Source organism: Salmo salar, chromosome 20, assembly GCF_965601325.2.
Source record: "Salmo salar chromosome 20, fSalSal1, whole genome shotgun sequence".
Taxonomy (NCBI): Eukaryota; Metazoa; Chordata; class Actinopteri; order Salmoniformes; family Salmonidae; genus Salmo; species Salmo salar.
The window spans coordinates 11,460,758-11,475,390 of record NC_138310.1 but is presented as its reverse complement, the minus strand read 5'-3'; the positions used below and the strand labels follow the sequence as shown (position 1 = coordinate 11,475,390).

At 40.3% G+C, this 14,633-nt stretch overlaps 1 long non-coding RNA gene across 2 annotated transcripts in view; it reads left to right on the top strand.

The window, feature by feature from the left end:
* LOC106580135 (uncharacterized) overlaps positions 1-14,633 on the top strand; it is a 77,076-nt gene that overhangs the window by 28,815 nt on the left and 33,628 nt on the right. For both annotated transcript variants that reach the window (XR_001322811.3, XR_001322810.2), the window contains exon 2: positions 9,141-9,231. This is a non-coding gene — a long non-coding RNA (uncharacterized LOC106580135). The remainder of the gene's footprint in view (positions 1-9,140; positions 9,232-14,633) is intronic.

Here is a 14,633-nt window from a genome sequence, read left to right as displayed (position 1 = left end):
AATAGTTTTAGAGTTTTACTCAAGTAGTATTTTACTGCGTGTCATTTTCTATTAAGTTATCTTTACTTTTGAGTCCTCTTCCACCACTGCCAAGATGACATTGAATGTTTCTTGTAGCCTAGTTAGAGATTTTACTTACATCAGCTTGAACAACCAACTTGACAGCGCTTGAAGAATTCTAAAAAGAATAATGTGCAAATATTGTACAATCCAGCTATACAAAGCTCTTAGAGACTTACCCAAAAAGACTCACAGCTGTATTCAATGCCAAATGTGTTTCTAACATGTCTTGTCTCAGGGGGGTGAATACTTATCTAATCAATATGTTAGTGTTTTCATTTTCATTAATTTCTCATACATTTTTTAAAAATCCTTCCACTTTGATATTACAGAGTATTTTGTGTAGATCATTGACCCAGAATAACAATTACATCTATTTGAATTCCACTTTGTAATACAACAGAATAAGGAAAAAGTCAAGGGGTGTGAATGCCTTCTGAAGGCACTGTATATTGTCACGAAATGTCATTACGTTTTTGTTTGTTTTTGTGTGTTTTTTTATTCAGCTGTTTGCACAAGACTTCAGAAAGGTCAAAGTTCGTCAGGAAAAGTCTTCTCTCTTTTGTCGGTGATTGGTCAACAGTACTACTCCTAGTAGAAGTGGGAACTATGTACGGGATTCTTCAATAAAGTGTTTGTTGACATTCAACGAGAGGCGACTAGTTTCCGTGCACATTTTTCCACTTGAGAAAAACTGCACCAAACATCTTAGTTAGATGTAAAATTGCACAACTTAGGCATATAAAAAATGTGTTCTATCTCTCTCTCTCTCTCTCTCTCTCTCTCTCTCTCTCGCTCTCTCTCTCATCACCCTTCTTCCTGGTGATGCATGGTATGCCCCAGCGTATTCCTAGAGAAGTCTGGATAATTAAACAACTGCGTGTTTGAGCCTGGCCTCTGATAATGGACTGTTAACGCGAGGAAGTGAGACAGCCAACACAAGTCACACTCTGATAACATTACTGCTGTGTTACTAGCATTTACACAACATCATAATATTAAGAAAGTTAATTGAAGTGAATTATTAGTGGCCACAGAACACAAAGAGTTTGAATGTGACTATGGGCTCTATTCAATCCGCATCGTGGAAATTCAGCATTTTAGCTTTATGTCACCTCTATTGGAAATTATCTGTACATTTCTATTGCAGAATCTGTAACACTTCAGCATTACAGATTGAATTGAGCTTTGAGTTTTGTATTCAAGCTCGTGTCTACCTGTGCTGTTGTGCTCTGTGTCTGTAGTGGTTGAGACTTGGTACTTGAGCTTCTGTGGCACAGTGATTATCTGCATGTAGGCCAGAAGCCACAGAGCGAGAGGAGGGGGATGGGGGGCCCAGGAGAGAGATGCGATGAGACAAGCCACACAAGCCTCAAAGGGAACAGGGTGGGGGGTGCCAAGCAGCTACCCTAAACCCTGCCGTAGGGCTAGGAACAGACAGACTCGGTTAACCACAGAACCACAAGAACATACAAGTGCACATACAAAGAGGGTGAGAGAGAGAGAGAGAGCAGTATGTGTGCATGTCGAATACGTTTTTAATGAATCATAGCGTGAAAAATATATAAATGCAACATACAACAATTTCAAAGATTTTACTGAGTTACAGTTGATGTACGGAAATCAGTCAATTGAAATGTATTCATTAGGCCCTAATCTATGGATTTCACATGACTGGGAATACAGAAATGCATTTGTTTGTCACAGATACCTTAAAAAACAAGGTAGGGCGTGGATCAGAAAACCAGTCAGTATCTGGTGCGACCACCATTTTCCTCAGCACGACACATCTCCTTTGCATAGAGTTGATCAGACTGTTGATTGTGTCCTGTGGAATGTTGTCCCACTCCTCTTCAATGGCTGTGCAAAGATGCTGGATATTGACGGGAACTGGAACACGCTGTCGTACACGTCGATCCAGAGCATCCTAAACATGTTCAATGGTTGACATCATGTCTGGTGAGTATGCAGGCCATGGAAGAACTAGGAAATATTCAGCTTCCAGGAATTGTGCACAGATCCTTGCAACATGGTGCCATGCATTATCATGCTGAAACAAGAGGTGATGGCGGCAAATGAATGGCATGACAATGGGCCTCAGGATCTCGTTAAAGTATCTCTGTGCGTTCAAACTGCCTTTGATAAAATGCAATTGTGTTCGTTGTCCATAGCTTATGCCTGCCCATACCATAAACCCCACTGCCACCATGGGGGCACTCTGTTCACAACACAGCAAATCACTCGCCCACACGACGTGTGCCATCTGCCCTGTATTGTTGAAACCGGGATTAATCCTTGAAGAGCACACTTCTCCGGTGTGACTGTGGCCAACGAAGGTGAGCATTTGCCCACTGAAGTTGGTTATGACGCCAAACTGCAGTCAGGTCAATACCCCGTTGAGGACAACGAGCACACAGATGAGACAGTTTCTGCCAGTTTGTGCAGAAATTCTACGGTTGTGCAAACCCACAGTTTCATCAGCTTCCCGGGTGGCTGGTCTCTGATGATCCTGCAGGTGAAGAAGCCAGATGTAGAGGTCCTGGGCTTGCTTGGTTACACATGGTCTGTGGTTATGAGGCTGGTTGGACGTACTGCCAAATTCTCTAAAATGACGTTGGAGGCGGCTTATGGTAGAGAAATTAACATTCAATTATCTGGCAACAGCTCTGGTGGTCAAACCTGCAGTCAACATGCCAATTGCACGATCCCTCAAAACTTGAGACACCTGTGGCATTGTGTTGTATGACAAAACAGTACATTTTAGAGAGGTGTGTTATTGTCCCCAGCACAAGTAATGATCATGCTGTTTAATCAGCTTCTTTATATGCCACACCTGTCAGGTGGATTATCTTGGCAAAGGAGAAATGCTCACTAACAGGGATGTAAACACATTTTTGAGAAATGTGCTTTTTGTGCATATGGAACATTTCTGGGATCTTTTATTTCAGCTCATGAAACATGGGACCAACACTTTACATGTTACGTTGATATTTTTGTTCAGTGTAGATTCAGTCCTTTGATATGTTTTCTGAAATTACATGCTTTATTCAGCATTTTCAGTGCACTCAATGATGCAGGGATGTAGTACTCTTTCACACTTTTATTGGTCTTATTATAGACTGGTTGGCAGACAACTTCATGAAAACGATGCGCACGCATCGATGGGGCCAGAAGCCGTACTTTGTTATGATTCTAAACGGTGACAAAATTTGCATTAATCGCAAGAAGCTGCAATCTGGGGAATCAAAGGTGGCTCGTTTCAGCTAGTTTTGTCTTGGTATTGATATCATGTCAATGCTAATATGGCTAAAACTTGCTAGATAACAGTATTTGAGACAAGTGCTCATTGTGCAAATGTATTTATGTTTTCAATAAATATTTGGAGACTAAATATAGTACATGTTGTCAACAATCTAAGTGTGTACAGTCGAGCGTACATGTATTTGTGTGTGTGTGTGCGTTCATCCTAGTTTGACATGGAGGCTTAATAAGAAGTGGCAGCTGTCAGTCTCCTGTTGACGTCTATCAGGAAGGCCACACATGGGCACACCACAGAAACTCTCTGAGACAGTGGAAAGATACTTGACAAAAAGATAACAAGCATTGTAAAGCCTACCATCACAAGTGCACACAAGACACGTGTTTAGACAGTAGGTCAGGATGAAAATAACCATTCCAGTTTTGCCAAATAGACATCTTTAGCCATTGAGATAAAGGCTATATATACTGTAAATTCCGGACTATAAGCCGCAACTTATTTCTCACGCTTTGAACCTCGCGGCTTAAACAATGACGCGGCTAATATATGGATTTTTCCCGCTTTCAATTTTCTATTTTTTCTCCAAAAAACACATTCTGTGACGTGCTTAGTTTTTTGGAGGCATGAAGCTTTCATTAGACCAATGAAATTGCCGAACGGGTTAAGGTCAAACAACTTTTTTGTTTACTGTTTAAAATTAAATCAAGCGCTCTGAAACTTATTACGGTAGTCATTTTGTCGCCCTCATCATGGCAAAGACACGGAGAAATGCATATGATGCAGCTTTCAAGTTGAAGGCGATTGATCTGGCTGTTGGAAAAGGAAATAGAGCTGCTGCACGGGAGCTTGGTCTTAATGAGTCGATGATAAGACGTTGGAAACAGCAGCGTGAGGAATTGACTCAGTGCAAAAAGACAACTAAAGCTTACTGCTAATTTTTTATTTTTTGTTACAAGCCGTGTTTCGTTAAAGCCTATTTATTTTTGTTACAAGCCGTGTTTCGTTAAAGCCTATTTATGTTCGTTAAAGCCTGTGTAAAGTTCATTTGTTTCAATGTACCGGTAGGCACCTGCGGCTTATAGACATGTGCGACTTATTTATGTTCAAAATATATTTTTTTTTAAATTCAGTGGGTGCGGCTTATATTCAGGTGCGCTTAATAGTCCGGAAATTACGGTATATATACACAGTTCCAGTCAAAAGTTTGGACACACCGACTCATTCAAGGGTTTTTCTTTATTTTTACTTTTATCTACAATATGGAATAATAGTGAAGATATATCAACACTATGAAATAACACATATTGAATCATGTGGGAGCAAATAAGTGTAAAACAAATCAAAATATATTATTCAAAGTAGCCACCCTTTGCCTTGATGACAGCTTTGCACACTCTTGGCATTATCTCAACCAGCTTCACCTGGAATTATTTTCCAACAGTCCTGAAGGAGTTCCCACAAATGCTGAGCACTTGTTGGCTGCTTTTCCTTCACTCTGCGGTCCAACTCATCCCAAACCATCTCAAGTGATTTGAGGTCGGGTGATTGTGGAGGCCAGGTCATCTGATGCAGCACGCCATCACTCTCCTTCTTGGTCTAATAGCCCTTACCCATCCTGGAGGTGTGTTGGGTCATTGTCCTGTTGAAAAACAAATGATAGTCCCACAAAGCGTAAACCAGATGGGATGGCGTATCGCTCAGAATGCTGTGGTAGCCATTGCTGGTTAAGTGTGCCATGAATTCTAAATAAATCACAGACAGTGTCACCAACAAAGCACCCCCACACCAAAACACCTCCTCTTCCATGCTTCATGGTGGGACTCATCAGACCAAAGGATGGATTTCCACCGGTCGAATGTACATTTCTCGTGTTTCTTGGCCCAAGCAAGTTTCTTCTTCTAATTGGTGTCCTTTAGTAGTGGTTTCTTTGCACCAATTCGACCATGAAGGCCTGATTCACGCAGTCTCCTCTGAACAGTTGATGTTGAGATGTGTCTGTTAATTGAACTCTGAAGTATTTATTTGGGCTGCAATTTCTGAGGCTGGTAACTCTAGTGAACTTATCCTCTGCTGCAGAGGTTACCTCTGGGTCTTCCATTCCTGTGGTGGTCCTCATGAGACCCAGTTTCATCATAGCACTTGATGGTTTTTGCGACTGCACTTGAAGAAACTTTCAAAGTTCTTGAAATTTTCCAGATAGACTGACCTAGACTGACATGTCTTAAAGTAATGATTTAAAGTAATGCTGGACTGTCGTTTTTCTTTGCTTATTTGAGCTGTTCTTGCCATAATAAGTACTTGATCTTTTATCAAATAGGGCTATCTTCTGGATACCACCCCTACCTTGTCACAAAACATCTGTTTGGCTCAAACGCATTCATTGAAATGCATTTCAGGTGAAGCTGGTTGAGAAAATGCCAAGAGTGTGGAAAGCTGTCATCAAGGCAAAGGCTACTTTGAAGAATCTCAAATATATAATATATTTCGATTTTTTTAAACACTTATTTGTTTACTACATGATTCCATATGCGTTATTTAATCATTTTCAGTGTTATTCTACAATGTAGAAAATACTCAAAATAAAGAAAAACACATGAATGAGTAGGTGTGTCCAAACCTTTGACTGGTACTGGTATAAATAATAGTATAGTGGCTTGCGAAATTTTTCCTATTTTGTTGCCTTACAACCTGGAATTAAAATATTTTTTTGGAGGGTTTGTATCATTTGATTTACACAACTTGCCTACGACTTTGAAGATGCAAAATATTTTTTATTGTGAAACAAATAAGGCAAACAAACAGAAAACTTGAGCGTGCATAACTAGCCAGACAATGCATTTTCCTTGATGGCCAAAAAGCTCAATTTTAGTCTCATCTGACCAGAGTACCTTCTTCCATATGTTTGGGGAGTCTCACACATTTTTTTCTTAAAGCAATGGCTTTATTCTGGCCACTCTTCTGTAAAGCCCAGCTCTGTGGAGTGTACGGCTTAAAATGGTCCTATGGACAGATACTCCAATCTCTGCTGTGGAGCTTTGCATCTCCTTCAGGGTTATCATTGGTCTCTTTGTTGCCTCTCTGATTAATGCACTCCTTGCCTGGTCCATGTGTTTTGGTGGGCAGCCCTCTCTTGGCAGGTTTGTTGTGGGGCCATAATCTTAATTATAATAGATTTAATGGTGCTCCGTGGAATATTCATAGTTTCTGATATTTTTTTTATAACCTAACGCTGATGTGTACTTCTCCACAACTTTGCCCCTGACCTGTTTGGAGAGCTCCTTGGTCTTCATGGTGCTGCTAGCTTGATGGTGCCCCTTGCTTAGTGGTGTTGCAGACTCTGGGGCCTTTCAGAACAGCTGTATATATACTGAGATCATGTGACACGTAAATAAAGTCCACCTGTGTGCAATCTAACTATGTAACTAATTATGTGACTTCTGAAGGTAATTGGTTGCACCAGATCTTATTTAGGGGCTTCATAGCAATGGGGGTGAATTCACATGCATGCACCACTTTTCCATTTATTATTATTATTATATATTTTTTTTACCTCTTAGGCATCCCTAAGCGTGAATCCCGCTCGAATCCCGTTAGCAGGATAGATTTTACAACATCCAGTGAAATTGTAGCGCGCCAAATTCAAACTACAGAAATATCAATATTCAACCTTCACGAAAATATAAGTGTAATACATCAAAATACAGCTTAACTTCTTGTTAATCCAGCCGCTATGTCAGATTTCAAAAAGGCTTTACGGCGAAAGCAAACCATGCAATTATCTGAGGACATCGTCCCGCATACAAACACATGAAAATAATTTTTCAACCAGGCAGGTGCGACACAAAAGTCAGAAATAGCCATATAATAAATGCCTTACCTTTGAAGATCTTCTTCTTTTTGCAATCTCAAATGTCTCAGTTACACAATGAATGGTCGTTTTGTTTAATAAATTCCTTCTTTATATCCCCAAAATGTCAATTAATTTTATTTTGATTCAGAAATACACCAGTTCCAACATGACTACAAAGTATCTAATAAGTTACCTGTAAACTTGGTCCAAACATTTCAAACAACATTTCTAATCCAACCTCAGGTATCCTAAAATGTAAATAAATGATAAAATTTAAGACGGAATAAACTGTTTCTAATACCAGATAAAAACAACGTGAAGCGCGCTCCAGTTCACGCGCAACAAAAGACTAAAGCCCTTCAGAGTGACACCTACAAAGAACAGCCCTACTTCTTCATTTCTCAAAAGAAAAACATAGAACAATTTCTAAAGACTGTTGACATCTAGTGGAAGCCATAGGAACTGCAATCTGGGCCCTAATAAATCAGGTCTCCCTTAGAAAACAATTGGAAAACACAGTGACCTCAAAAAACAAATTCCCTGGATGGATTGTGCTCGGGGTTTCGCCTGCCAAATCAGTTCTGCTCTACTCACAGACATTATTCTAACAGTTTTAGAAACTACAGAGTGTTTTCTATCCACATATACTAATTATATGCATATCCTAGCTTCTGGGCCTGAGTAGCAGGCAGTTTACTATGGGCATGCTTTTCATCCAGATGTGAAAATACTGCCCCCTATCCCAGAGGTTTTAAACAAGTAATTTTTTTCATTTCACTTCACCAATTTGAACTATTTTGTGTATGTCCATTACATGAAATCCAAATAAAAATCAAATTTAAATTACAGGTTGTAGTGCAACAATAGGAAAAACGCCAAGGGGGATGAATACTTTTGCAAGGCACTGTATGTGTTGTCATTATACAACGTCTCATCAATCACGTCCCTTGATCAACCAGAACATTGGTAGCCACTCAAATTAACTTTGCAAGAGTAAGGGGACCAGTTATGTTACTCTGGCTTCACTCAATTGTAATATGAATGTCAACACATTTGGTTGACTGGATACAGTTGTCAATGGTGACCTTCTCTATGGAGCGCTATTACAGAGATATGGATTGGAAGGCTTCATATATTGTTCTCCATTGGTTGTGGACTAATCCATTCTCTGTGATGTGGAGGCCATCACTAGTGATGCTGTTGTCTCTGAAAAGAAAATTAGATTCTTCTTGGTGGGTTGCAGAGTTAACCCTTGACCCCAGAGGGCCATGTCCTCCCAAGAACAGGGTCTAGACCCCACTCTCCCACCACAGCCCCGTTCTGTCCACAGAGTGGGGTCAGGGATCAGGGGGACATGGCAGCTCATGGAGCATCGGTATGCACCGAAACACCTCTACAAGCAGCTCTAGACAAGGCAGTCTGGGCTACAATTCATGCCATACAGTATTTAGCTATTTCATATGTTTTAATATATTTTATCAGGCTTTGGGATAACACTTCTTACTCATATACCATTGCTGCTGCTATTCATTTTTATCCGCCATTCTAAAGAACAATGTTGAACATATCAGAGTAGGCTATTGTGGGTTAATTTCATCACACATAGCACATATCTTCAGTCAATTGACATTGCTGAAATGATTTCACTGAAATATATTTAAAAAAAAATGTTTCTAAGTGGAGCGAAGCAGTCATATGACATCAAGGTGTTAGAGCTGCTATTTGTGGCTGTGTGTAAAGGTTCAGCAGTGTGAAGTTATTACCAATTTGAATTCTGTAGAGCAAACTTAGCGCTGGTAAATGCTACCTCTGCTCGCAAGCGTCATGTGATCATCGATATGCCTCTCCTCTGGAACATATTAATTGTGATTTATTCTAGAAACTATATTTGACATGTAAAGGTTTCTGGCTGCATGGAAAAGCATTACATTTACACTTTTGCCTCTGTGTGTGTTTTTCCTTGTGTTGTAGGGTTGGAGGAATATGGCCCTGATTCCCCTGCTATCGGAGAGAGGCCTAATGGAGATGTCTGGGACTTTGCCTACTGCTAAACCAACATGAGGTGAGCTCGGGTTAGAAAGCCAAAGGGGTCAAAAGACACAAAGAAGCAAATGCTCAACTGACCATGCTGTGTGTGTGTATGTTTGTGTGTGTGTGCATGTGCGTGCACTCTGTTCTTGTTCATGTGAGCGTCTGTACATGTGTGCTTGAGCGTGTGTCTCTGCATGCCCACAGCAAAGTTAGCCTCTGTGTTGAGTAAACCCTTGGATATTAGTAGCGGTCCAGGGAACACAGTAAACAGAAAAAAACACTGGTTTGAGGGGAACTCATACAACGTGGCCATAGGCAATATCAAATCCAATGACCCGTTCCTCTGCCCTCTGGTCCGTACCAAAGACATGAGTCAAAGGGGGGCCGAGGCTTGCGTTCACTGTTTGCCATCAGCACAACCTCACAGTCTAAAAGGTGGAACCCATAAAAAGGTAATACAAATGGCTATAGTCATTGCAAATGATGTACAAACAGGCAGGGTTCTTGGGGAGGTTATTTGGAACATCCCCTTATTATTCATCACATGATCTGTGCATGATGTGTGGATGTAGCATTGTAGTTGTACTGCCACATTGGTTGGTCTATGACATTTAATATGACAGAGGACTACACAATTAGCTTGCTTTAGTGATGTGTTGCAGAAGGTCTTGTTTCGTGATATTTTTATGGCCTATTTCCTCAGCATTTATTTTATCCTTGATTGGACCTTTGACCTTAACCTTTGTATAACTATCTCAGACACAGCTGGAGAGATTGACAGGATGTTAGTTTCCTGGGATATTGAATGTGTGTGCTGTGCACAATATGCTAAATCAGTAGACATACAACTCTGTCAGCAAAAAAATTCCGATAGCTAAAAATACCGACCTCTCACTCACTCTCAAAACAGTACAAATACCAAGCGCTTACCCCTAGTACCATTCTGACCGAATGTTCTGGCAACTCCAAAAGGCTGTTTGTATGTATTGGTATTCCAGTAAAGCTGATTTCTTGTGTGAAGTTGTGGAAATCAAGGGTTCAAGAGAGTGAGAGTGATGTCAGCACCCATGGGCCTCAGCGTCTGGTAGTGTACCCACTGTAATTACTCCCTCTACTCTTTGTCAATTGGTGGAGTGCTCTGAAGGGCCAATTAGGGAGGGCAGCCCGAGTCGCCAGGCAGGAGAGTCAGCAGCAGAGTCACTACCCGCCATTTAAACTCCAAGACCTTTAGCTGTCATAGAGAGGAGCACTGTTATCAAATCATTAGTTTATTTTTAAACCATTGATACAGTCAAGGCCAAGGATTTGTGAAAAAATACCAAAAATACAAATTTCTCAGACTGAGAATGTGGTTTAGAGTTTTGGTATTAAATAGTAAGAAGCACCCTGGCATGGTTATATTGTGTGTATTGTAATTCAAATCTAACTATACCTCTCTCTGGAGGGATGCAATTTACGCTGTTGCCAGTGTTGGCTGTTGACAAGATCATACGCTATTGTCCGTCTGGTTGGTGTTCCATTGAAACTAAACAAAAAAACTCCAGTCCATTATGTGGGTAAATGTTACTATATGTGTCTTCAGGAACGCGTTGTGCGGTGGACTTGTAAGTCAGGAGGAAGGTAGATGGATATTGTTAACTGGAGTCTTTCAGTATCGGGCCATTGGTTTGAGTTCATTCTATATTTGAAATGCTTATCAAATATGAATGCGGGCTTTAACCATGGTCCTCTCCAAAATACTAAATCCACCTTGTTTAGGATGTTTTACAACAATACCATAGCATCCATGTCACCATCCTAAAAGCACTGTGTTAGTCATTAGACCACTATATCCACTGTTGCATTTAGGTAGACTGCAATGGAAGATAACTGGCACACTACGCTTTTTAAGAGTCAGATTGGTGTCTAACCTCCCATCAGCCATTGCCTGTGTAAGTGCATGGTTGGGGTCATGGGGTTAAAGCCCAAACAGGAAGGGATGGCTATTTTCAACTCTCAGATAAAGATGTGCAGTGACACTCCTGAAACATTCCCCTGGAAACAGGTCTAATGCAGCCTATCATTTCTATCTCCCATGTTATACTCCCCTGACCATATCCAAATTACAATAATTGCTTTTGTGTTTAAATGTGCTGCATGCGCAGTGGGCAGTGGGTACATGTGCCTTCTGAAATTCAAATGACTTATGTATAGATACACACACTACAGGTCAAAGGTTTTAGAACACCTACTCATTCAAGGGTTTTTATTTATTTTTACAATTTTTTTACTATTTTCTCCATCCACCAACGCCACGTTGCACCACAGACTGTCCAGGAGTTGGCGGATGCTTTAGTCCAGGTCTGGGAGGAGATCCCTCAGGAGGTCATCCGCCACCTCATCAGGAGCATGCCCAGGCATTGTAGGGAGGTCATACAGGCACGTGGAGGCCACACACACTACTGAGCCTCATTTTGACTTGTTTTAAGGACATTACATCAAAGTTGGATCAGCCTGTAGTGTGGTTTTCCACTTTAATTTTGAGTGTGACTCCAAATCCAGACCTCCATGGGTTGATAAATTGGATTTCCATTGATTCTTTTTGTGTGATTTTGTTGTCAGCACATTCAACTATGTAAAGAAAAAAGTATTTAATAAGATTATTTCTTTCATTCAGATCTAGGATGTGTTATTTTAGTGTTCCCTTTATTCTTTTGAGCAGTATATTATTTATATTTGAGATTCTTCAAAGTAGCCACCCTTTGCCTTGATGACAGCTTTGCACACTCTTGGAATTCTCTCAACCAGCTTCATGAGGTAGTCCCCTGGAATGCATTTCAATTAACAGGTGTGCTGTCTTAAAAGTTAATTTGTGGAATTTATTTCCTTCTTAATGCGTTTGAGCTAATCAGTTGTGTTGTCACAAGGTAGGGGGGTATACAGAAGATAGCCCTATTTGGTATAAGATGCCCATATTATGGCAAGAACAGCTCAAATAAGCAAAGAGAAACAAGAGTCCATCATTACTTTAAGACATGAAGGCCAATCAATACGGAAAATTTCAAGAACTTTGAAAGTTTCTTCAAGTGCAGTAGCCACAGGAATGGAAGACCCAGAGTTACCTCTGATGTAGAGGATAAGTTCATTAGAGTTACCAGTCGCAGAAATTGCAGCCCAAATAAATGCTTCAGAGTTCAAGTAACAGACACATCTAAACATCAACTGTTCAGAGGAGACTGTGAATCAGGCCTTCATGGTCGAATTGCTGCAAAGAAACCACTACTAAAGGACATCAATAATAAGAAGAGATTTGCTTGGGCCAAGAAACACGAGCAATTGACATTAGACCGGTGGAAATTTGTCCTTTGGTCTGGAGTCCAAATTGGAGATTTTTTGTTCCAACTGCCGTGTCTTTGTGAGATGCAGTGTGGGTGAACAGATGATCTCTGGATGTGTATTTCCCACCGTAAAGCATGGAGGAGGAGGTGTTATGGTGTGGGGTTGCTTTGCTGGTGACACTGTCTGTGATTTATTTAGAATTCAAGGCACACTGAACCAGCATGGTTACCACAGCATTCTGCTGCAGCAATACGTCATCCCATCTGGTTTGGGCTTAGTGGGACTATCTGCTGCATCAGATGACCTGGCCTCCACAACCCCCCAACCAAATTGAGATGGTTTGGGATGAGTCGGTCCACAGAATGAAGGAAAAGCAGCCAACAAGTGCTTTTGACCGGTAGTGTGTGTGTGTATATATATATATATATATATATATATATATATATATATATATATATATATATATGTGTGTGTGTGTGTGTGTGTGTGTGTGTGTGTGTATGTATATATATATATATATATATATATATATATATATATATATATACACACACATATATATACATTTTATTCATAGAATAGCAACCATGAAAATGCAAAATATCACGCATGTTTATATCCTATTGCTTTTATATGACACAGCATTACTTGTACAATTTAGCACTAATGTTTATCTAAAATAAAACCTGTGGAAATATGACAGAGAGTGGTTGTTAGGTGTTGATGTTCACAAGGCACAGCCTACGTTTGCCTTAAGTAGACCTTTCAGAATATAACCGCATGCAGCCTCCATGTCATTAACACTAGGCCACAGGACATAATGAAGTCCCCTGCATGTGTTTGCATGATTAAAGAGAGGTACAGTGTGTGTGTGTGTGTGTGTGTGTGTGTGTGTGTGTGTGTGTGTGTGTGTGTGTGTGTGTGTGTGTGTGTGTGTGTGTGTGTGTGTGTGTGTGTGTGGCATCTGTGTGTGTTCGTGCGTGTGCTTTGGCACACAGATGACAATAGGTGCCAGCGTACAACACGGCTTTCAGAAGTCCATAAGCAGAAATCTACAATATGAATTAAGTCTTTATTATCATGCAATAAATGCATAATAAACAAATAGTAGATAGTGGTAATAAAGCAGCAAGGTTAAAGCATTAACCAAAGAAAATAGGTCATTTGCTAAATGTATTTATATGAAAGCTGCTATTTCATTAAAATTATTTATTTTCCAACTATAATTTTCCTATTTCCTATTCATCATGTAATTCCATATTTCATGCCTGGGTGCGATCCTTCCACCATGCTATATATTGCTGAGGCTTGTGCCTCTTAGCGATAGCACATTCTTTCCGGCATTTTCCCCCCCACAAAACCGTAACATTTCCATATTTTTTTCTCATTTTGATTCGTGGAATTACCAGGAGTAGGGCATTTGGGGTGGGGTGGGGGCTTGACGACATCAGTTATCAATTTATAATTAAAAGGAATAAAACGGCTGTTTTTTTCTCCATTTAATATCCAAGTAGCCATCAGTGGAGTGTGTAATAGCGCTGCGTAGGTAGGGTTTCTCCTGCATCATCATTTTACAGCAAGAACAAAGAATATGCGCATAATAAAATCATGCAAATGAATGCAAATCGCTGGCAGCAAGGAGGAGAGGGAAGGTGGAAGGAGGGAGGGGAGATGCAGAAGCCAAGAGGAGTGGTAAGGCTTGGTACTTACCCTCGCTAGGCAAACCTCATGCCCTGCACAATTTAAGATATAGCTTTTTTGACAAAAGGGGTAGATGGACAAAAAATACTGCTTCATTTATCTCTGTCTTATTCCAAACCGTTCTTTTTAGTTGTAGATTTGTACAGAAGTGTTTTTGAATATCCCTCCTTTGGGCCTAGATGGACCAATTTGAATTCAGATTCTCCAAATGCCAATTTCAAGGTTGCAAGACAATGCAAAGCCCAAACAAGATACATCTTGAATGTGTCATTTCCCTGTTACTCCTTATTCTCCTCCCTTCACTCCTTAGCAACATTTTGCATAAATGTTTTTTGAGAATTAGATAATCTATTCTCAATCCTTTTTTTCATCAGCTGAATGCAGTGAATTGAAATGAAAATGTGTCTCTTGTGT